The sequence below is a fragment of the Bufo gargarizans genome, chromosome 9, assembly GCF_014858855.1.
Source record: "Bufo gargarizans isolate SCDJY-AF-19 chromosome 9, ASM1485885v1, whole genome shotgun sequence".
Lineage (NCBI taxonomy): Eukaryota > Metazoa > Chordata > Amphibia > Anura > Bufonidae > Bufo > Bufo gargarizans.
The window spans coordinates 83,604,870-83,627,921 of NC_058088.1; the positions used below are offsets into that span (position 1 = coordinate 83,604,870).

The following is a 23,052-nucleotide window of genomic DNA, read 5'->3' on the forward strand; positions in this document are numbered from 1 at the left end:
GTGGGATCAATCCCACCGCTGCCACCAAATTGTAACAGGGCTCTTATAACCCAAATGAGTAGCTTCCATACTGTCACAAGATCATGCCATTCGGACATCCATAACCATGCAATCCTAATGACCCCTTTTCCTCAGAGAAGACACCGCACACCTCTGGTTCATGTGAACTCAGAGCATAAACTTATTTATTGAGGTAAAACAACATTTTTCATATCTCCCTCCACAAGATGTGAGGGATAACACCAGTTTCGAATTCCCCCCTCTCTCATGGCAGGTCACATGACATCACATTCCATTGCCCTTATAAGGCTTTACAGGTAAACAACCGTAGGTACAGCTGTTAATCTGTTGCCGGGCAGAGTCTCCGCAGGGGATGGTGGACACAGTTACAGCCCTCATTCTGCATAGGGGAAGAGATGATAGGATTTCTGCACAGTTCATGACACACAACCATGGCACTTGCTCTCCTGATTTTAACAGAAAGGTGGTTTATATACACTTTTAAATGTTTCAATTCAATTGCAGTAATACTGTCATGTGCACGCATATTTGTGTAAATATATAGCTTGTGGCTGGTGGCAGTCCAACATTTTTTTTTTTGATGGCTCTTTGTGTCTGTAAGGTTGGCCACCCGTGGTCTAGGCGTTCCCTGAGGTTGGATCCGAAGGGCGGCTCTCAATGGGTTGGCTGCAAAAATGATCTCATATCCGAAGTGACCAACACATCTTCAAACCGCCCTCTTCTTGCAGGCGCGGTAGGATTGGTACCCTTCACTGTCTTGCTGTGGGTGGAAATTACTCTGCCAGCGCCCGCAAGAGCAGAATGTAGCATCTCTCGCAGCAAGGCCTGGAAATGCTGCATTCTGACAACCCTCTGTGATGCTGGTAACATGTCCGCCATTTTATGTTTGTACCGGGGGTCTAAGTACGTTGCCACCCAGTACTGGTCCCTGCCCTTTATGCTTTTTATACAGGGGTCCCTCTTCAAACACTAGAGCATGAAGGCCCCCATTTGTAATAAATTGGAAGCGGTGGTTTGCCCTGGCTCCTGCTCATCGCCGAGGAGAATGTCGTTCTCGGTCTCCTCCCCCCAGCCACGGACAACACCAGGGATCCCTGAAAAGTTTAAAGTCCCCCTCAAAGCCTGCTCTTCTTGCTCCTCCTCCTCCCCTCAGCCACCATCCTCCTCTGACTCCTGCTGACTTGTCTCAGATGGAGTAACCCCCCCGGAAATTCATTCAGCATTGCGACTTCCTCATCTTCCAGCTCCTCGACGGCTTGATCAATGACAACGCAATGCACGCTACAGAAAGAAGGCATAAGGTACGATGTAACTGATGGTGCCCTGGCTGTGACTGACCAGTTTGGTGATCTCATCAAATGGCTGCAGAAGTCTGCATGCATCGCACATGAGCAACCACTGGCGCGGTGAAAAGAAACCAAGCTCCCCAGACTCTGTCCTGCTGCAGAGTTCGTACAGGTAGTTGTCAACGGCACGTTGCTGCTGGAGCAGCCTATTAAGCATATACAAGGTGGAGCTCCAGCATGTTGGGCAGTCACAAATCAGACGTTTGATGGGCAGGTGGTGTCACATCTGACCGTCAGCAAGGCAAGCCATGGCTGTGTAAGATCTTCTAAAATGGCCAGAGATTCTCCTGGCCTGGCAAAAGACGTCTTGGCCCCTGGGGTATTTGGCAATAAATCGCAGCAGGAAGAGGCGGTAGCAGTGGAAAAGGAGGAGTCAGCCGAGGAGGAGACGGGGGATGAAGTAGGAGGAGGAGAAGTAGTAGAGGAAGGCCTGCATGCAATCCGTAGCGGTAACACCAAATCCACACAGGCGCCATGGGTTACATGCTTGAAGGCCGTCAAAAGGTTCACCCAGTGGGCAGTAAAAGTTATTTACCTTCCCTGCCTGTGTTTGCTAGACCACGTGTCTGTGGTCAGATGTAACTTGGCACCAACACTGTGTGGCCAAATAGCTCTGGGATGCCCTTCTGGGAGAAATATTTTCTTCCAGGGATCTTCTATTGCGGTGTAAATTTTCTAAGGGCCTCTGAGTCCACCAGGTTATATGGCAGTAGTTGGCAGGCTAGCAGTTGGGAAAGAGGGTTATCCAGCGTCAACAACTTTTTACGCTCGAACATTTGGGCCACAGAAGCCTGCCTTCTGCCAGATGAACGCAATGACAGCATGGTGGAAGGTGGAGTGGAAAACAAATGGAAGGAGAGAGGAGAAGAGGCAGGATGTAGGGCACCACGAATATGGCTTTGTGGGCTCTGAGAGCGTTGCTCCCACTGGGCTCGGTGATGGGAGGCCAGGTTCATTTTTAAGGCGGTCATTTCTAGGTGATTGTTTGGCTTACCGAGACTTATGCGCTGACAGCATAGGCTGCAGATGGCAACACTATTGTCAGCAGCTGACATGTTAAAAAAAAGCCCACACTGCGGAGCCATTTGCAGTCTGCTTTTTGCCTCCTGTGCCCTGCGAGCTCTGACTGCTTCTCCTCTGTCTCTCCCTCTGAACTCCCCTCCTCTTCCTCTCTTGTGGGCACCCATGTGATGTTCATCGGCACATCATCATCGTCACCTTCAGCACCACTGACATTAGAGATCTTGGAGTAGGCAGCAACAGCGGGGACCACCCTCCTTGGAACAATCTGGGTACTGTCGTCAGACATCTGGGTGGCGACTGTTGCAATCTCCTCTTCCTCATTCAATGGCAAGAATGGCTGCGCATTGGTAAGGTCTGGGAATGGATGGGAAGATAATTCCTCTGACTTGAGTGGAGGGGCTATGGTGGTGGTGGTGTCTTTGGGGGTGCACACAGCAGAGAGTGAGGAGGGTGCAGATACAGAGGAGGAGGAGGGTGCAGAAGCGGAAGGCTGAGTGAGCCACTTAACCAACTCTGGTGCGTCCTTTGACGTAATCGCACGCACCTTCTGCAACTTCCCACTTAGGCTCCGGCCTGGTGCACCTACCCGAGCCCTACCACACCTGCGGAACGGCCTGCCTCTTCCTCTGCCTGTCGTTTTCAAAATGACCCTGTGCCAAAGTCCCTAGAGAAGAGCAGTATTTGTGGAAGCAGGTATATCGCAGGCCTCAATCAGTATTTGGTGTAAGCCGGTATATCGCACCCCTCAATCAGTATTTTGTGGAAACCGTTATTAAATAAAGATATAAGAGCAGGGGGCACTCTATATCTAGCAATACAAGGACTACCACAATTGCTTGAATAGCAAATTTTCTTTATTACACATTATAAAAGCATAAAAAGGTCATAAAAGATCAAATAAAAATAGTAAAAAGTAGGATATAACAAGTGATCTTGGCCACTATATCGATATATATTGGTGGTATTATATTCTAATATGGCATTCTATACTGATTGTGTTGTATAATATAGTAGATGGTTCCATATTTAGGGTATACTTCTCTGATATTCACATATTTTATGACCAATGCCCTGTATCATCCATCTTAAAATGAGAAATCACTATGGATGGGAGAAGAGTCCTCCAGTACATCTGTTCGCCTGGATATCAAGAAGAAACACTACTTTTAGCTGTATATTCAGCAAACACTCAGTGTATGAGTGTCCGATATCAGAGTCAATGGCTCTACCACAGGCATGCTCAACCTGCAGCCCTCCAGCTGTTGTAAAACTACAACTCCCACAATGCCCTGCTGTAGGCAGATATCGCTAGGCTGTTTGTGCATGCTGGGAGTTGTAGTTTTGTAACAGCTGGAGGGCCGCAGGTTGAACATGCCTGCTCTACCACAGGCCTGTGAACTTAAACAGTAGGACATTGAGTTCAGCACATTACCTATCCCCACGCTGTGGAAGTCATGCCATTCTGTGGCGGGGCTTCTTTCTTAGACTCGTCCGGAGAGCCTACTTGCTCGTTGAGCTGCAAGGGCCTTTGCGGCGTCCCGCAAACCTCCACGAGGCGTCCCACGTGACGGAGACCGTAAACGTTGATTGGATCCCAGAGTCCAGGAATAAGCGATAGAACGGCTATACTCGTTGGTGTTAGCCGGCGTTAATTAAAAAGTCTACAAAATGTCAGAGCCTCGTCGGCCTAATGATATCTCACTGTTCTGTACCAGACGTGCTTCAGGGCTGTAACTGCCCCTTCCTTAGTTGAACAGCGAGTGCTACAGGGCTTCCTTTTATATAGTGTTTGGGAGCAATGTTTACTGGGACAGTGAGAGCTTCAATATGTGGAGCTTAATTACTGGTTGGAACAGGATTCCAGAACAACTATATTCTTGATTATAACAAGAGATTTGGACAAAATATAGTACGGATTCCCTTTAATTATGTTCATTAATAATCGATCTTGATTAAAAGTAGATGGTCACCATCTCATATATCACAAATAGCATGATTCTATTTTTGCCCAATGGTTAAGGATACATCGTCTTATAAACACGTCATGATATGGGGAGGCACAATATACATAAACACATCATAGTGTAAGAGGACGCATCATAATATAGAGAAACGCATCATTTATATAAAAAAATGCAAGTGTGGTTTCCATGCGTTTTTGTTAAATTTGTTGGTCTTCTAATTGTAAACAACAATGGCTAAAAAGCCTAAATTTGGGGTTCTCTCATCTTCTGCAACATCAAAATAATCACATGGGTAATTTTCTTACATCCAGTATAATTCAAGAGTATGGCTGTATTACAAAAAACATTACTTTCAGGACAGCTGTTGAAATAGGGATGGTGGCCTACCAGGGAGGGGAGATCGGAGTGCTGATAAACAGCCAGACGCCGATGTCCCATCCCAGATAGACCTCTGCCCCAATATTTTATAAAACTACAAATCAATTTCGGTGTTTAAACCCCTTGGACATAAAATATCAGAATTTAATTTTCTTTTAGACTCTACTCTAGACATATGAGATTCTCTCCCCTCCAAGGCCTCTTGACTTTTTCAAGCGCTATATATGTGGAGGGATCACAATTATGATACTCTTTATAATGTCTAGACTCTAGACAGAGTGTAGTTCATATACTTTTTTGATATTAGCCACATGTTCCACTGCTCTCTTTTTCAGGGTCCTTTTAGTTCTCCCTACATATGGTTTCTTTCCACAGAGATTTTGTGGAAACTGGTCTATAGAACCCCTGAATCAATATTTGGTGGAAGCCGGTATATCGCACCCCTCAATCTGGATTTTGTGGAAGCAGGTATATAGAACCCCTGAATCAATATTTGGTGGAAGCAGGTATATTGTAGCGTTCAATCAGTATTTTGTGGAAGCAGATATATCACACCCCTCAATCTGTATTTTATCTGTCATGTGCTTCTATCAAGTGTATTGTCATACTACTTGTTATTTATACCTGTATGCTGGTTTGCATGTTTCTCTTCTTTTTGGTACTTTTCAGACTTCATCCAGAATGTGTTGAGGGCGACACATCTTAAACAAAGAGGGTATTCAGCATCCCACTAGCTTATGTGGGGACTGCAAAAGCTTTTTGTCATCTGTAATATCATGCCATATTGTACTGCTGTGTGAAATCCTGTGTTACCACGCTGTCAGGTGCATTACATACATCCACCACTAGATGGGGTAGCACCACAGTATATATAGGACAGTTCAGGCCTAGCTAAGGGAGTTTAGTTGGGAAGATGTAGTGATTAAGTATAGGAGTGTGGAGGAAACAGGAGAGGGCTCCTCTCAAGCTCTCTCTCTTGGGCTCCATGGCCCAGAGGAGCCATCGTTGGATCTCAGTATCAAGCCAGGCAGAAGAAGTCTCTATTCTACCATCCACTCCTCAGGAGTAGCAAGTGAATCTTGGTCAAGTTTATTGTTGGATAAAGACAACAGAAGGACAAAGCCGTTATTCTAGGCGCCTTTGTATTTAGGTGTAGGACTTATTAGCTTCTGGCAGCATCACCGTTATTTCAAGGACAGATAAGATTTCTGTTGCATCACTTGTGTGTAGAAGACAAAGACTTGAACTACCTCAACTGAGACTGAAGAAAGGCAAAGAGCTGTTTATCAGTGAGTACATAACTAACTACCCCAGCCTGACACATTACTACCAGCACAGCCTGTTACTGGGATTAATCACATCCAACTTGCATGTGTATCAGAGACTGCTTTATTTCTGGATGTAAACTGTTATCAAGAACCTGGTTATAGTAAAGTTTACCACTTCATACCACTACCATCCTCAACATTTTGCACCACAAAAGGTGCTGGCGTCACGACAATACCAAAGTCAGGGACCCAGCCACACAAGCACTCAGCACCCATTCACCATCAAGGGCACCTCAATCACCACCTGGCCGGTGTCCCCTGTAATAGAGTGTGCCCCGGAGAATCCAGTGCTGTTCTCCCCTTCACTGCACTGCTGGCCCAGGGAGGCGACTGCTAAACCGTGAGTAACCGATGAACTGCATGTACATTCCAGCCCACCGTGAACCTCACGTGTTCTACCCTTGCGAACTGGCACATTGCATGAACGAATTTCATAACCATGAATTCATCTCTAGCCCTAGCAGTACACTGGCTGTATCTGCTCCCTTTGGTGAAGAAACTGTAAGAGAAAGGCCAGATTCGGCACATAACTGAGCCAAACGTAACCCAAGGACCCCATAGACTATAATGGGGTCCATTAGGTTTCCACTCAGATGATTATTTCGGAGCAGAGACCAAAGTAGTGCATGCAGGACTTTTGTCTCTGCTTCAAAAATCTTCCTTTGAGCGGAAACCTAAGGGACCCCATTATAGTCTATGGGGTCCTTAGGTTCCATTCAGCTCAGTTATGTGCCGAATCCTTCCTTTCCACTATGGAAAGGATGAACGGTGATGTGAACAAAGCCTTATTAGCTGTACAACTTGTAAAAGAGCAAGAGGAGCACAGCATTTTATATTGTTGCTACAGGGAAAAAAACTACTACATTACTGACTTAATACTGCACATGCCATTATTTGGTACAACTTATTAGGATATTTGAACATGACTGGTATACATATATACTAATATTCTGGTAAAGCAGATGTAATTTGTCTATACCACCACATCTATTGCACCCTATGTACTCCACTTTTTATAGTGCAAGTTAACCCATTATGTTGATTATAGTCCTGACATGTGCATGCGCGCACACACACAAAAAAGTGAAATGCTTATTCATCAAGTAATAGGATTGTTTGTGTGGTCACCTAAAATAATCATTTGCCAGCAGCATATTATGTTGTCTAAACAACACTCTGCTGCCACCAAATAAGGATTCTGTATGGGGGCGAGTGATGGCATTAGAGATCACTGCTCCCCCTACTGTGGAGGAGATCTCTGCATGTAATAGCAGCAGTGTCCTCCGCTGACTAGCAAGCCACTGTCGGGGAAGGAAGGCTTCCTCCCCGACAATAGTCTGCTCCATAGGGCCATGTAATGGTGCCTTTAGTCACTTCTGTCTGATAACATGTCCATAAATTGTAAACTCTTCAGGAGTTCATTCTCCATGCAATTTGCCACCAGCCAAAATGGATTCTTTACCACCTTGCTCATGTTAAAGAACTCTGTCTTTTTTGTCCTTACACACAAATTTGGCAGTGGCTGCTTTTTTTTGTGGTAGTTCTCTGGCTTTTTTCATGTCTTACCTCTGAAACAGTGCACTCCTCATAATAAAATAAGCATATTCTGTGAAAATTTTGCACACCTAGATTGTATCCCAGCTGGTAGCAAACCTGTAGTCTGCAATTCTTTAGACCAGTTTCCGGCATACTACACATCAGGGGCATTTCTACATTTTCATGACTGGGTGAAAACTAGAACCAACCACTTCCCTATCAAACATCATGATTGGAACTCACCTGAGACCCATCAATTCCTGTGTTCTTACATTTGCAAATGCCAAGGGTACTTTCACACTTGCGGCAGAGGAACTGCCTGCCGGATCTGGCAATCCAGATGCAAACTGATGGCATTTTCAGCCGGATCCCGATGTGCATACGTCTGACAAATGCATTGCAATACCGGATAAGTCTCTGCGTTGTCATCCGGAAAAAAGGAATCCAGTATTAATATTTTTTTTTGCATTTTTAAAAGGTCTGTGCATGCGCAGACCAAAAAGACGGATCCTTTTTGCCAAAACACTGAATGCCAGATCCGGCACTAATACATGTCAATGTAAATTAATGCCGAATCCGGCATTCCGTCAAATGTTCAGTATTTTTGGCCGGAGATGAAACTGCAGGATGCTGCAGTATTTTCTCAGTCCAAAAACGTAAGTGGGACTGAACTGATGGATCCTGAACGGAATGCTCTCCTTTCAGAATGCATTAGGATAAAACTGATCAGTTTTTTCCCCCGGTATTAAGCTCCTGTGAGGGAACTCAATACCGGAAAACAAAAACGCTAGTGTGAAAGTATCCCTAGGCTGCATGCACATGTTCAGGATTCATGTGCGGAGAATCCACAGGTGTTAGCAGACAAATCAGTGCGGTAAATCCGCATCAATTGGTGCGGATTTGTTGCAGATTTTCCACATGCGGATTTTACTAAGTGAATGAAGACAATACGGTCAGTAAAAATAAAATGAATTAAAAATCTGCATGGAAAAAAAATCTGCATTGTGTGCATTGAGAATTTAAAATTCACATAGAATACAATGTACCTGACCTATGGTGCGGATTTCCCGTACGCAATCCTGATAGTGTGCATTTAAGGTGAAATCCCATGTGTCACAACCAGACATCTGAGAAGCTCTGACAGATGCCTTTCAGAACCTCCTCCTTGAGCTTTCTTTGTTTTGGTTTTCAGTTCCTCATCTCGTTAGCCTCTCTCAGCTGTCTTGTAGTTGGACTGATTGCATCCCTTTAAATTCCTCCCCATGATGCATTGGAGTGTGTGTGCATGCTGATCCTATTTCCCAGTCTTCTACAAGATAAGTGTTGTACATTAATTTGTGATTTTATGTTAGCTGGATCCCAGGTGACCCCGACTCCCTCAGTGTCTAGTGTAGGGAGCCGGTGGTCGTGTCCCCTCACTATTATAGGGTGTTCAGGTGTTATACAGTCGAGGTACGAGGATATGCGATCATTTACCATTGGGATGTTCGCATAGGCTGAGCAGTCAGGGAGAGTGCCAGGTCTTATGCAGGGGTCTCCCTTTTTGTTCCTTAGTTTTGGATCCAGCGAGTCATATTCATTTTGTATGGTCTTGTTTCCTGTACACCTTCCGTGACACCATGTGGCTGAGAAAATCGGTTGCTTCGACAGCAAGCACATGATTTTCTTCAGTCTAATTCAGAGTAGGAGAAATTTCTGAAATAAGAGTGAATTCCCATGCTGCAGTCTTAATCCTTTTCACTGATGCATCACCACCAATCCAGCTGCTGCAAATAATATCACGGACACAAAACAAATTCTTTAATCTCAGTTATTGTCTATGCATTTTAAGGCTTCGTTCACATTTCTGTGTCCATTTTACATCTGTGGAAAACCTGTCCGTGTTTGATCCACGTGTCCATTTCTTGCCCTCTGTGTTTTATCTGATGATGCCTCTCTTGTGTCTGATTATTAGCTGGCCTATAGATTTGGTGTGCATCATGAACCAAAGAGGTGCATGTCTCCGTGGGTCACTGAAAACTACTGATGTGTGAGAGGACACATTAAAATCAATGGGTACATGTGGTGCTGTTGGAAAATGCAGAGTGCATATATGTGAAAAATGGAAATGTGAACAAAGGCTAAGGCCACTTAATATAAGTGGTCTCTATATTCTTGAATTGTAGTCACAATTTGTGATGGTTTGCCAAGGTTGTCCATGCTTTTTGAGGTACAACACTGTATAACAGGTAAAACATATTCCACCATTTCAATTAAGATGGATTCACTCCTCACAATTGTCTGGCATATTCACTGGGAATGAACATTCATAGTAAAACTGATATGGATAATCTGCCCGTGCGAATAGGTCACTGATCACCGGATGAACAAGCAAGATGCTCATTCATGGGGTAAAATCATCTTTCGTGCAACGCATTCAATTGTTTCTGGGTAATAGATTGTGCTGTGTGAACAGCATAATTTGCTGCCCAGAAACAATTAATCTGTATTAGGAAGAATAATGGCAGTAGCAATTCCTCGTCACCACACAGTTTAAATGCAGCCCTCATCTACTCTGTAGAGCAGGAAGTTATCTGGAAGGAACAGTCCCTTCCAGATGATCACTTTTTCGCTCAGTGCATCTAAAAGTGCCTTAGTATGTATCTATGAGCTAACAATCATGCAAACAACTCTCTAACGCTGGGTTCAGACCTGAGCGTTCGCGATGGAGCGCTCTGTATGCGCGATTGTACGGGCGTTTGCAATCGCGCATACAGAGACAGGTGAACGCCCATTGTCGCGCGTTACCGCTGAAGTCTATGTACGGGAACGCACGACAAGACGCCCCAAAGAAGCTCATGTACTTCTTGGGGCGTCGGGCGGTTTACAGCGCAATCGTACGCGCTGTAAAACGCCCAGGTGAGAACCATGCCAATAGGGAAGCATTGGTTTCTCCTTGTTGAGCGTTTTACAGCACGTAGGAACTCGCTGTAAAACGCTCATGTGTGAACCCAGTGTCAAGGCCCTTTTACTAATCAACTGAGCAGACGATGCAGCGATCTCTTCCCCAGTATGGAAAGGAACGATGGCTAATCACATGGCTCATCCTCACACAGAAAAGTTGTTTAAATGGCACTCTACTGCCCACAGACAGCACAATCTGCTGTCAGCAAATGATAATTTAGGTGCCCACACATCCCATTACCCAATGAACAAGCTTTTTGCTCGTTCATTGGATAATTGGTGGCACCTTTAAAATCAGCAGATTATCGCCAATGAGTATCTGAATGACCATCGGGCAGTGGTAAAGCAATCTCAGTTAAAATAATGAAAGATCAGATAAGGTTTTCATGCTTTCTTATTTATTTATTTATAGTGAAAGTGATAGAACGCCAAATTTTACTCCCTATGGTGAAAAAAGTGATATAAAAATAACACAAAAACACCCAAAAATAATGCAAAACATTCTTAGTAGGGGACACATTTAAAGACTAATAGTGCTTCAATACTAAAACATGTAGACTGGTAAAACAAAAAAACTGTTTAGATAATGGAGTTGTGGTCTTTTACAGTTCAACAGCACTTGGGACTTTCTCAGCAACGTTTTGGATGAGGGAGTCCAAGAATACCGATTGCTTTTCCACATGAGGGGTGATAAATATGAGGTCAGAAGCAGCCCTCTGTGATCAAACAGAGCTTAGGTAGTCGTCTGTGCAGAGAAGTCTTTAGCAGCCGTTTTATGATGGTCTTTATGGAAAATAAAGAACTGCCACAATGAGCTAACTGCGGCCCTCCAGTACAGTAAAAAACTGTATCTACTTTTAGTACCTCCAGTCCTAGCCACCCTGTTCAGTGCCATAATGTAAATTTGAAGTCAGTGTTCTCTTCGCAGAAGAATCAGTTATGGTATGAAAACAGGAAGATCTCTATAAATAGAAAAACAATGCAAAAATTAACAATTTGCAGTTTTAATGACCTGTTAACAAGACTCCTCTACCTATCATGCAGATGTTCCATTAAGTGAGTTTTTTTCTGTGTTTTCAAAGACAAAGAAATGATGATGAAGTGATTATGCTCCTGCAGTCACCTGTCAGTTTCAGCTTCTAAGTCAAGAACGGGAAAACTTCACACCATACAAAAAGAAATTATACTTTTTAACTGTCAGTAACAATACATACAGTACAGTGTATTGCCTATTGTCTGCAACCAGTATAAAGACTTGCAATACTTCATCCCAGAGCAACAGGCATTTGTTTGGAACTAGGATTAGATTTTAAAATCTTCAGGATAAGGTATTCTGAGGCATGTCTCACTTACTCTATTACTACTATTATTGCAGACCTCAGCTGAGGTTTTCCAGATTTGCTAGGGGTCCACTGCTAACTTTGCCCTTAGCTTAACCCCCCCCCCCCCCCCCATTCACTCTACAGGGGTTCTCACCTTTCCTTTCATAAAAGAGACACAAGGTAACATTTCAAATGTGTCTTAGAATTTTCTTCAGATCTGTCCTTTGTGGAATGCATATTTTATTTTATTTTTTTACTATCCAAAATCTTAATATTTAGCTCACGTTTCCATATGCACCCAACATGGAGACTGACAGTATGTGCTCAGCCAACCCCCTGCTAAGAATGGAGACCAAGTAGACCTGGTTATTGGGGTAAAGTACACTGGTTGGAATCTTGGAAACTTAAAACCTCAGCAATCTATAGTGGTTGGTGCTTACTATACCCTGAACTCTGATAACACTTTAAGATATGACCTTAAACAAGTGAGAGTGCCAGATGTCAGACCTCTATCAACTGTTAGGTAAGAGAAATATGTATTGGCACTCATATCAGGAATCACATAGAATAAATTCAAAACATTTATTGGTAAAATCTAATCAATGAATAGCTAAAACACAATAGATAATGTATAAAGAATATCAAATTAATGTATAAAATCTCTAAATATACAATCAACTAATATATTTGTTGGTATGATTGGCGATACAGTCGACCTAGTTTGTAAATTGCGCTGGAGATGGTGCGCTATTGAGTCGGCACATGAGGTCAATGTAGTTGTAAAAATAAAAAGGAAGAAAAGTGGCGCACTGGATTGGTGCCGACACGGGAGGTGCTCTCAGTAAAAAGGAAAACACCCTTCCTTTAAACAAATAAAACAATAGTAAAAAGATACTGGGCACTCTGACTAATGGAACCTAATAGTTTAATAAAAATACAACATATACACTTCAATAAATTAAGATAAGCATAATATTACATACAATTACAATAAAAATAGATTCCTCAACCTATTGGTACCAATTTGGGTCTATTTGATTAAGATGAATGGCCTCTGGGTATTCAGGGTATGAAAAGTCCTTGAAAAAAAATGTCCTTTGGGGAGAAAAACTTTATAAATAGATCTCAGCAGAACAAGTTGTTTCAATCGGATAGTGGTGCAGTGGTTATATAGAGCGGCGTCCCGCTATTGCTCACTGTTTCGCTGCAGCACTGAGTTCCGCTGCTGTGTTAGTCCTTTGGTTTTCAGGGATTTCTCCGGTGGTCCGCGGTTCCCTGGCTGTCTTTCCGGCGCCGCTCCGTAGATAAAAGAGCCGGCGCTTGGATAATTTCAGTGGTCTGAGGAAGGGGTAACAATAGACCCCGAAACGCGTTTGGTGCCAGGACCCCCTGTTATACTTGGACGCCATGCACTAAAATACCGCTGGCATTGGAACCTTTTCTGTCTCAACAACAGACCCGACGCGCACTCTCTGAGAACGGACTGCACGAGCTGAACACGCTCATTTGTACAGCGAGCTCAGCGCGAGAAAAGGAGGCTGCAAAATTATCCAAGCGCCGGCTCTTTTATCTACGGAGCGGCGCCGGAAAGACAGCCAGGGAACCGCGGACCGCCGGAGAAATCCCTGAAAACCAAAGGACTAACACAGCAGCGGAACTCAGTGCTGCAGCGAAACAGTGAGCAATAGCGGGACGCCGCTCTATATAACCACTGCACCACTATCCGATTGAAACAACTTGTTCTGCTGAGATCTATTTATAAAGTTTTTCTCCCCAAAGGACATTTTTTTCAAGGACTTTTCATACCCTGAATACCCAGAGGCCATTCATCTTAATCAAATAGACCCAAATTGGTACCAATAGGTTGAGGAATCTATTTTTATTGTAATTGTATGTAATATTATGCTTATCTTAATTTATTGAAGTGTATATGTTGTATTTTAATTAAACTATTAGGTTCCATTAGTCAGAGTGCGCCCAGTATCTTTTTACTATAGTTGTAAAAATAGCTTATGGCGCAGCATATATAAATGAGGAAAAAAATAATGATGAATGAGCATAACATTTTTTCTTTTAAAAACACTGAGTGGTGGGGCTACCCGTTTTGTGTTTATTACTGTCACTCAATCAGATTTTACAGTTGGTATAGTAGAATGCAATCCATGGAGTTAGCTGTAAAAAGTCTCCTTTAAAAGTAGCTCTCTTATATTTTATTAGTTGTGTTAGTTCTTGTCACATGCTGTTTTTTAGGTATTCTTCATATACTTCTCTAATGTTCATTCATTAGTCAGCATAAGTATTCAAACTTATTTCAACAATATTTGTTATACTCACTGTTATGAGGAAAGCGTTCATTCGTGGCGTCCCAAGTAGAGTTCAAAGCGGTAAGCTTACCTCAGTTGGTACATGAAATCGTACTAGGAGGGAAGGTTGATTATTCCTTACTTGAATTCTTTGTAAGGCGGGTGGGTTCCGCTGTACACATTGTCGATGGGGTACTATGTCCAGCTGTTTGTCTGCAGCGGTCCCGGTGTCTCTGCTGGCTGGGCTATCTGCTCCATGTGTTTGGCGTCCCACGTGTCCCAGATTTCACAAGCACAGGTAGTGGGAGTAGGCTGGCTAATTGATTACTAATGTAGCGTACCCACTCCGGACTACAGCTCTTTTTAGGTGTCTCAGTGAAGCGCTTCACTTACTTTACCATTAGTCGGTATTTTCCATACTGTCCCCAGTTATTATGGCAAATATCAAGTGTATAATCTATGCCAAAAGTGTTTGAGACTCCGCTTTCTCCTTCATCAGTGGCTACACTTGATGTGTATGGTCAGCCGGATTTTATATCTGTGCCATCCAGAATGTCTGGAAAAAATGGACTGGATTTTACAATAAAAACAGATTCTCACTCTGTTGCGATTCTCTTGTGTTTTTCAGTACTTGTGTGTTTTTTTCTGCTTAGTACATGGTCAGTTGTAAAAAGGTACGCTATAGTTTTTCAGCTGCACATGTTGCTTTGCTGTTATAATAGTTTATCAATAAAATAATTCAATAAAACATTTTTCAATTTCGATTTTTTTATAAAATCAAGTCTGGAAGTTGATGGCAGTTTTTAAGATGCAATTTACTTTACGCCTCATTTCAGGTCTATATCAATAAGGGATATTTGGATATGGAATTTTTTGTAAGAACAAGATGAGTTTTATATAAACATGTGAGGGAAAGATCCAGTTTTAGTATCTATGATTCAGAATAAGTAGAAAAACAGATGTAGATCCCTACTGCCGCTTTAATGCGGTTATTATGCGATTTTTGTGTGTTTTTCGATCGCGATACCTTTTTTTATTATAAGTGTATATATCGTCTGTGGTGTACATATTGTTTAGTAGCAGAACAATTTTTTTTGGGGGGGGGGGGGAGGTTTCAGTTTGTCTTTTGGAGTAAATATGTTGCATAGTCGTATATTGGATGGGAACCCTCGGCCAAGGAGGGGGGTCGCAGTTCTGGGAAACAGCCTGACTACCACCCCCCCGTCGGCCAGGGGCACCCACCCCTTCAAAAGAACCCAAAAATCTCCAATTCAGCGTTTGACTTTGGCAGTCTTCTACCAGAAGGACTAAAGATCCGTCTGTATTCTTGAAATGTGATCTCACCCCCTCCAATGGCGTTCTACTTGTTCCAATGCTGCAAATATGAGGTCTTTAGGGTCTTGATTGTGAACTAGTTTGAAGTGCTTAGAGTGCTTCTCAACCATTTTTGATTTTGGTGAGAATAGCAGAACATATCAACTTCAGTGGTCTTTTTGTTCTGCCGATATATTGTTTGGAACATGTACATTGTATAGTATAAATGACGTTCGAAGTGTTGCAAGTAAAAAAAAAAAAAGAAAAATTTCGAAAGAACGAGTTCTGTGTCGCGTTCATTCTCGTCATCTTTTTGGGAAATGATGTGTTCCTACAATTAAAGCCTCATGCACACGTCCGTGGAACACGTCATTGGTTGCTATGACACCGTGCGCTTCCTGTTGCCGCAGTACAGTAATACACTGGTATGACCTATAACAGTGTATTACTGTACTGCGGCGGCATCACACTGTCAGTGCTCCACGGACGTGTGCATGAGGCTTAATTCAGCATTCACACCTATGAAAGCCACTCCTTTTAAGCCATTTGTTAATTGGTTCTTATTTTTTGGGTTCTTAACCTCTTCAGGACATAGGGCGTACAGGTATGTCCTGGTACTTGATCGCTGACCACCCCCCCCATGTCAGCGATCGCCGGAAACCGCAGGTCAATTCAGACCTGCGGTTTGCGGCTTTCATCTATTGCGGTGGTGGCGAGTGGCGGTGCCATCGGGTCCCCACGCGGCTGTGGGGGAGACCCGATGACATGGAAGGCAGCGCGATGTCTAAGGAAGGCATCACGCTGCCTTCCGGTGACGAGCCTGAGATCCAGCCCCCTGGAATCTGTATGAGTAATACACAGTATTACTCATACAGCCAATGCATTCCAATACAGAAGTATTGGAATGCATTTCAAAGGATTAGACGCCCCCAAAAGTTTAAGTCCCAAAGTGGGACAAAAAAAAAAAAGTGAAAAAAAAAAAAAAAAAGTTGAAAAAATAAAGTTTCCCCCCAAAAATTAAGTTTCAAGTAAAAATAAACAAAAACATAATTTTCCCCAAATAAAGTAAAAAAATAAAATAAAAAATTGGGTAAAAAAGAGGGAGGGGGGGGAGGGAGAGTATACATATTAGGTATCGCCGCGTTCATATCGACCGTCTCTATAAACATATAACATGACCTAACCCCTCAGATGAACACCGTAAAAAATAAAAACTGTGCTAAATAAACAATTTTTTGTCACCTTACATCACAAAAAGTGTAATAGCAAGCGATCAAAAAGTCACACGCACCCCAAAATAGTGCCAATAAAACCAGTCATCTCATCCCGCAAAAATCTTACCCTACCCAAGGTAATCGCCCAAAAACTGAAAAAATTATGGCTCTCTAGACTATGGAAACACTAAAACATTGTTCTTGCTTAAAAAAAGAAATCATTGTGTAAAGCTTACATAAATAAAAAAAAGTATACATATTAGGTATCGCCACGTCCGTGACAACCTGGTCTATAAAAATACCAAATGATCTAACCTGTCAGATGAATGTTGTAAATAACAAAAAATAAAAACGGTGCCAAAACAGCTATTTCTTGTTATCTTGCCTCACAAAAAGTGTAGTATACAGGGAGTGCAGAATTATTAGGCAAATGAGTATTTTGACCACATCATCCTCTTTATGCATGTTGTCTTACTCCAAGCTGTATAGGCTCGAAAGCCTACTACCAATTAAGCATATTAGGTGATGTGCATCTCTGTAATGAGAAGGGGTGTGGTCTAATGACATCAACACCCTATATCAGGTGTGCATAATTATTAGGCAACTTCCTTTCCTTTGGCAAAATGGGTCAAAAGAAGGACTTGACAGGCTCAGAAAAGTCAAAAATAGTGAGATATCTTGCAGAGGGATGCAGCACTCTTAAAATTGCAAAGCTTCTGAAGCGTGATCATCGAACAATCAAGCGTTTCATTCAAAATAGTCAACAGGGTCGCAAGAAGCGTGTGGAAAAACCAAGGCGCAAAATAACTGCCCATGAACTGAGAAAAGTCAAGCGTGCAGCTGCCAAGATGCCACCAGTTTGGCCATAATTCAGAGCTGCAACATCACTGGAGTGCCCAAAAGCACAAGGTGTGCAATACTCAGAGACATGGCCAAGGTAAGAAAGGCTGAAAGACGACCACCAGATGAACAAGACACACAAGCTGAAACGTCAAGACTGGGCCAAGAAATATCTCAAGACTGATTTTTCTAAGGTTTTATGGACTGATGAAATGAGAGAGTGAGTCTTGATGGGCCAGATGGATGGGCCCGTGGCTGGATTGGTAAAGGGCAGAGAGCTCCAGTCCGACTCAGACGCCAGCAAGGTGGAGGTGGAGTACTGGTTTGGGCTGGTATCATCAAAGATGAGCTTGTGGGGCCTTTTCGGGTTGAGGATGGAGTCAAGCTCAACTCCCAGTCCTACTGCCAGTTTCTGGAAGACACCTTCTTCAAGCAGTGGTACAGGAAGAAGTCTGCATCCTTCAAGAAAAACATGATTTTCATGCAGGACAATGCTCCATCACACGCGTCCAAGTACTCCACAGCGTGGCCGGCAAGAAAGGGTATAAAAGAAGAAAATCTAATGACATGGCCTCCTTGTTCACCTGATCTGAACCCCATTGAGAACCTGTGGTCCATCATCAAATGTGAGATTTACAAGGAGGGAAAACAGTACACCTCTCTGAACAGTGTCTGGGAGGCTGTGGTTGCTGCTGCACGCAATGTTGATGGTGAACAGATCAAAACACTGACAGAATCCATGGATGGCAGGCTTTTGAGTGTCCTTGCAAAGAAAGGTGGCTATATTGGTCACTGATTTGTTTTTGTTTTGTTTTTGAATGTCAGAAATGTATATTTGTGAATGTTGAGATGTTATATTGGTTTCACTGGTAAAAATAAATAATTGAAATGGGTATATATTTGTTTTTGGTTAAGTTGCCTAATAATTATGCACAGTAATAGGCACCTGCACACACAGATATCCCCCCTAAAATAGCTAAAACTAAAAACAAACTAAAAACTACTTCCAAAAATATTCAGCTTTGATATTAATGAGTTTTTTGGGTTCATTGAGAACATGGTTGTTGTTCAATAATAAAATTAATCCTCAAAAATACAACTTGCCTAATAATTCTGCACTCCCTGTAGAGCAACCAAAAATTGTTGTACCCTAAACTAGTACCAAAAAAAATTCCACCCTATCCCGTAGTTTCTAAAATGGGGTCACTTTTTGGAGGTTTCTCCTCTAGGGGTGCTTCAGGGCGGCTTCAAATGGGACATGGTGTCAAAAAAAACAAAAAAAAACAGTCCAGCAAAACCTGCCTTCCAAAAACCATATGGCATTGCTTTCCTTCTGCACTCTGCCGTGTGCCCGTACAGCAGTTTACGACCACATATGGGATGTTTTTGTAAACTACAGAACCAGGGCCATAAATATTGAGTATGGTTTGGCTGTTAACCCTTGCTTTGTAACTGAAAAAAAAATATTAAAATGGAAAATCTGCCAAAAAAGTGAAATTTGGAAATTGTATATCTATTTTCCATTCATTCTTGTGGAACACCTAAAGTGTTAAAGTTTGTAAAAATTGGATTTTTTGTACTCACCGTAAAATCCTTTTCTCGTAGTAGGCATTGGGGGACACAGCACCATGGGTATATGTCCAACTACCACTAGGAGGCACTAGACACAAAAAGTGTTGGCTCCTCCCAGGTGGGCTATACCCTCTCCACAGGCACGAGGCTATTCAGTTTGTACCAAAAGCAGTAGGAGAGAGAAGAAAAGCAAGGAACCAACAACTCCCGTACCGGGAAAGATCAAGAGACCAGCCCGGAGAAGCGGAAGAAAAAACATAGGGAGGGATCTGTGTCCCCCAATGCCTACTACGAGAAAAGGATTTTACGGTGAGTACAAAAAATCCAATTTTCTCGTGCATGGCATTGGGGGACACAGCACCATGGGACGTCCCAAAGCAGTCCCTGAGGGAGGGAAAAGAAGAGACGCGCCACCGGTTGGGCATACAGGTGCAGGAGAACCATGTGACCCAACGGGAAAAAACACGAGATGGGCAAGAGGTTCCATAACAAGGAAGAAACCTCAGAAGAAGCAGGGAAGACTGCCAGCACCCCAGGACAAATGACTGAAAGAAAATCCCAAATGCAAGAAGGTGGCAAAAGGAAACAGAGCGCAGCCAAGGGCTGGAGAAAAAATTAGGACAGCACCGCGTGGTGAAACTACCCAACGCTCTACATTGTTCCAGACCCAAAAAAACCTGTGGCCATCCCCTGAAAGGCCAGGGGAGAAAAGAAACAGGGAAGCACTGAAAACCAAACGAGTGGGGGAGCCATAGCAAGGCTCACATGTGAAGGGAGGGGACTCCCCTCACCGCAAGGCCAGGAAAGAAGCTAAGCGCCCCATGTAAAGGTGAAAACCCAAGGCTGCTAGAGGAAACCGCCAACCCTGGAGAAGGAGGGGGTTGTAGGTAAAAAACCAGGAAAAGAACGATAGCTCCTGCGTCCCCAAAAACAGGAGACGAGGCGCAAGCCTCCGAAAACAAGATATCACCGTGAAGCGTAAGACCAGAGGAAACACTGGGCATGTGAAGTAGCATGGAAAAAAGAAGCCAGATACAGGCCAGGCAACCTCGGCAGGACACACTGGACTGAGAGACATGGGAGTAGAAGGAGAGCACTCCAAAAAACCTAAAGAGGAAAGGTCCTACAACAGGAGGAGGTCCCTCCCGAAGGAGACCATACGGTGGAACTGCAAACCGCAGCACTAAACCACTCAATACCAGGTACTTGACGTGGGAGGCTGGAAAAAGAGACACAAATCCCAAGAGGACCTCAAATGAACAGGGACAGGGACTCCAGAAAGGAGTACCCAGTATGGGCTCACAAGGAACCAGAAGCTGAACCACCAGAAGACAACGCAAGCCAGAATATCCAGGAAAGGCGAAAAGAAACCACCATAGGGGAAGGGGCATAGGCCATGGACAACTAGCCGTACCAAGAATATTGACCAGCAAACCTTAAACATTGTCCCAGAGAGGGCAAGTACAGCAGCTCGGGATGTACCACAAAACGACAGACATCCATATGCATAAGGAATGCAGAAGTCGCCATGAAAAAACCGGGGTAGCCTACATAGAAATGTAGAAACCAGCTGCGACCGGCATACAGAAAACTTCCAGGGGGGAGAAAGCACCAGACAGGTGCAGACGACGGCAAGGTCCAAGAGGACTGCCCCTCCGCCATGTAGCACAACTAAGCAGAAAATACAAGGGAATACCGAAAACACCTGGACCCAAAAGGAACTACGGGGCCCTGTCCGATACCAGAGCAAGCAGCTGAAAATTCAGACAGGTGTGTGTGGCGCTCAGAGGTCCTGTCCTTGACCCATCAGGGAGGACGTCCAGCAATGATAAAAGCCGTGGACCCAGAAGGATTCCGTGTGGCGGACATACAGCGATGACAGAAAACCGCAGCCGCGGCCGATGCCACCAGCTACGCGTCCAAACAAGGTAGAAGATCCAGTGGAGATCCTTGTACTTCACCAGGAATGGGCCGCTCAGCAATTAGGAAACAACGCGAGTACTCCCCTATAACATGGGGTAACGCGGAGCACAGCATACCGTAGTACCGTAAAGAGAAGGCAAGAGCAACTACAGCACGAAGGCCAACAACCACCTGGCCACGGAGTAGGGAGCGTGGTTGAATGAGGACCACCCGCCGGATCAGACAGATCAGTCATATACTGGAGCTACCAGAAGTAGCAGTAGACCGACAAGGTGGGGGTTGGGCTGGCCCACACCTGCCAGACATGGAAACCATGCACACGCTGAACGAAGGGGGCCTGGTGCAGACAGTGCCTTGAGAGGTAGAAGGAGACCAATGAGCGCGACAGTAAAGGAGTGGCAGATGTATGGAAGAACCAAATGGATGGAACCAACATCCGCAGCACAGATTAGAACCCGTGGGCAGAAAACACCCAGTGATACAGAAACTGTCTGAGCTACAGACCGCACCACAGGGCCCAGCGCTTGGGGTACTACAAACACACGCCTAAAATATGGGGAAAGTGGCTGCATGTTGCCAACTAAGGAGAGTGGAAACATAGCCACAGCATCTGGGAATGAGACAGCATACGGAGGGTACAGGTACACAACCTGTAAAGTAGAAATATGGCTGTGTTAGAGGAACTACATTTAAGATCGAAGCAATGTGGCCGCATGGTGCACCCTAGACCCAGAGAGGTGCAACAGCAACCGCGTTAACAATGGAACCCAGTAGGGCCGCACGGTACCACAAAGAACAAGACAGGTGCACACCACAATCAGGTAGGTGCAATGGCAACAGAAACAGGGCCGCATAGCACACCCTAGAAGCCAGACAGGTTGAACGGCTGCAGCATCGGAGACGGTTCAGGGACTCTACCCATGAAGGGAGTAAGATGGCCGTTTGGTGCACACTATGATGAGGTAGGTGCAATGGCCACGGCAATAGGAGGAGGCCTCAATATCTCGTCCTGTAAGGAGAGAAAATGCCACATGGAACACCATAAAGCCGGACAGGAGGAACGGCTACCGCATCCGGAGATGGCTCAGGTACTCCACCTGTTAAGGGATCAAGGCGGCAGGGAACAGACAGGTAACTGAACCGGACAGGGGCAATTCTACGGCAATTGAAAGTGGCCTCTATATTCCGCCCGTAGGGAGAAATGTTGCCGCATGGAACACAACAGAGCCCGCCAGAGGTATCGGCTACAGCACCGGTGATGGCGTAGGTACTCTACCTGTGAAGGAAGCAAATTGGCTGGGAACAGACAGGCGCAATTGCAGCGGCAATTAAAGGCAGCCTGTATATCTCGCCAGGAAGGGAGAAATAGTGTCGCATGGAACACCATAGCGCCAAGCCAGGGGAATCGGCTACAGCATCAGGAGATGGTGTAGGTACTCCACCTATGACAGGAGCAAAGTGGCTGGGAACAGACAGGTGCAATTGCAACGGCAATTGAAGCGACCTGTATATCTCACCCGGAAGGGAGAAATAGTGCTGTATGGAACACCATAGAGCCAGCCAGGAGTAATGGCTCCTGTAGGTACACTACCTAAGAAAAGGGGCAAGGCGGCTGTACAATTGCTCTGAACTCACCAACCTACAGGAGGCGATAGCCGAGCTAACCGCTTGCCCAGAACAGGAACTCCCTGTAATGAGGTAGAGTGGCGAACACCAACACCAGGATGGGAACCCCACGGAAACACTCAAATGTGTAGAGGATAACCCCTGGTATAGGGGAACCAGGAAGGCTTGTCAGGGACAGCCTATGGCAGTGGTGCAGGAACCCCCCTGTTAAGGAGAAGGCGTACGTATCAGACACCGTGTAGGTGACTCAGTATGCTAAACACGGGGACGGCTGCCTTACCTGTGCGGTTGAATACCTGTGCGGTCAGGGGAGCACCATCCGAAAATCCACTAGAGGGGATACCAACCCTGTTTAGGTAGGAGAGGTTCCTCCGTGCACGTAGTCTTGACCTCCCAGAG

The 23,052-nt window shown here is 44.4% G+C and overlaps 1 protein-coding gene across 1 annotated transcript in view; it reads right to left on the bottom strand.

Moving 5' to 3' along the window:
* Nucleotides 1–11,459: 11,459 nt before the first annotated feature.
* LOC122946199 (putative bifunctional UDP-N-acetylglucosamine transferase and deubiquitinase ALG13) overlaps nt 11,460–23,052 on the bottom strand; it is a 118,176-nt gene continuing 106,583 nt past the window's right edge. The window contains exon 26 of the mRNA XM_044305637.1: nt 11,460–11,501. The gene's annotated coding sequence lies outside the window, so the exon portion shown is untranslated. The remainder of the gene's footprint in view (nt 11,502–23,052) is intronic.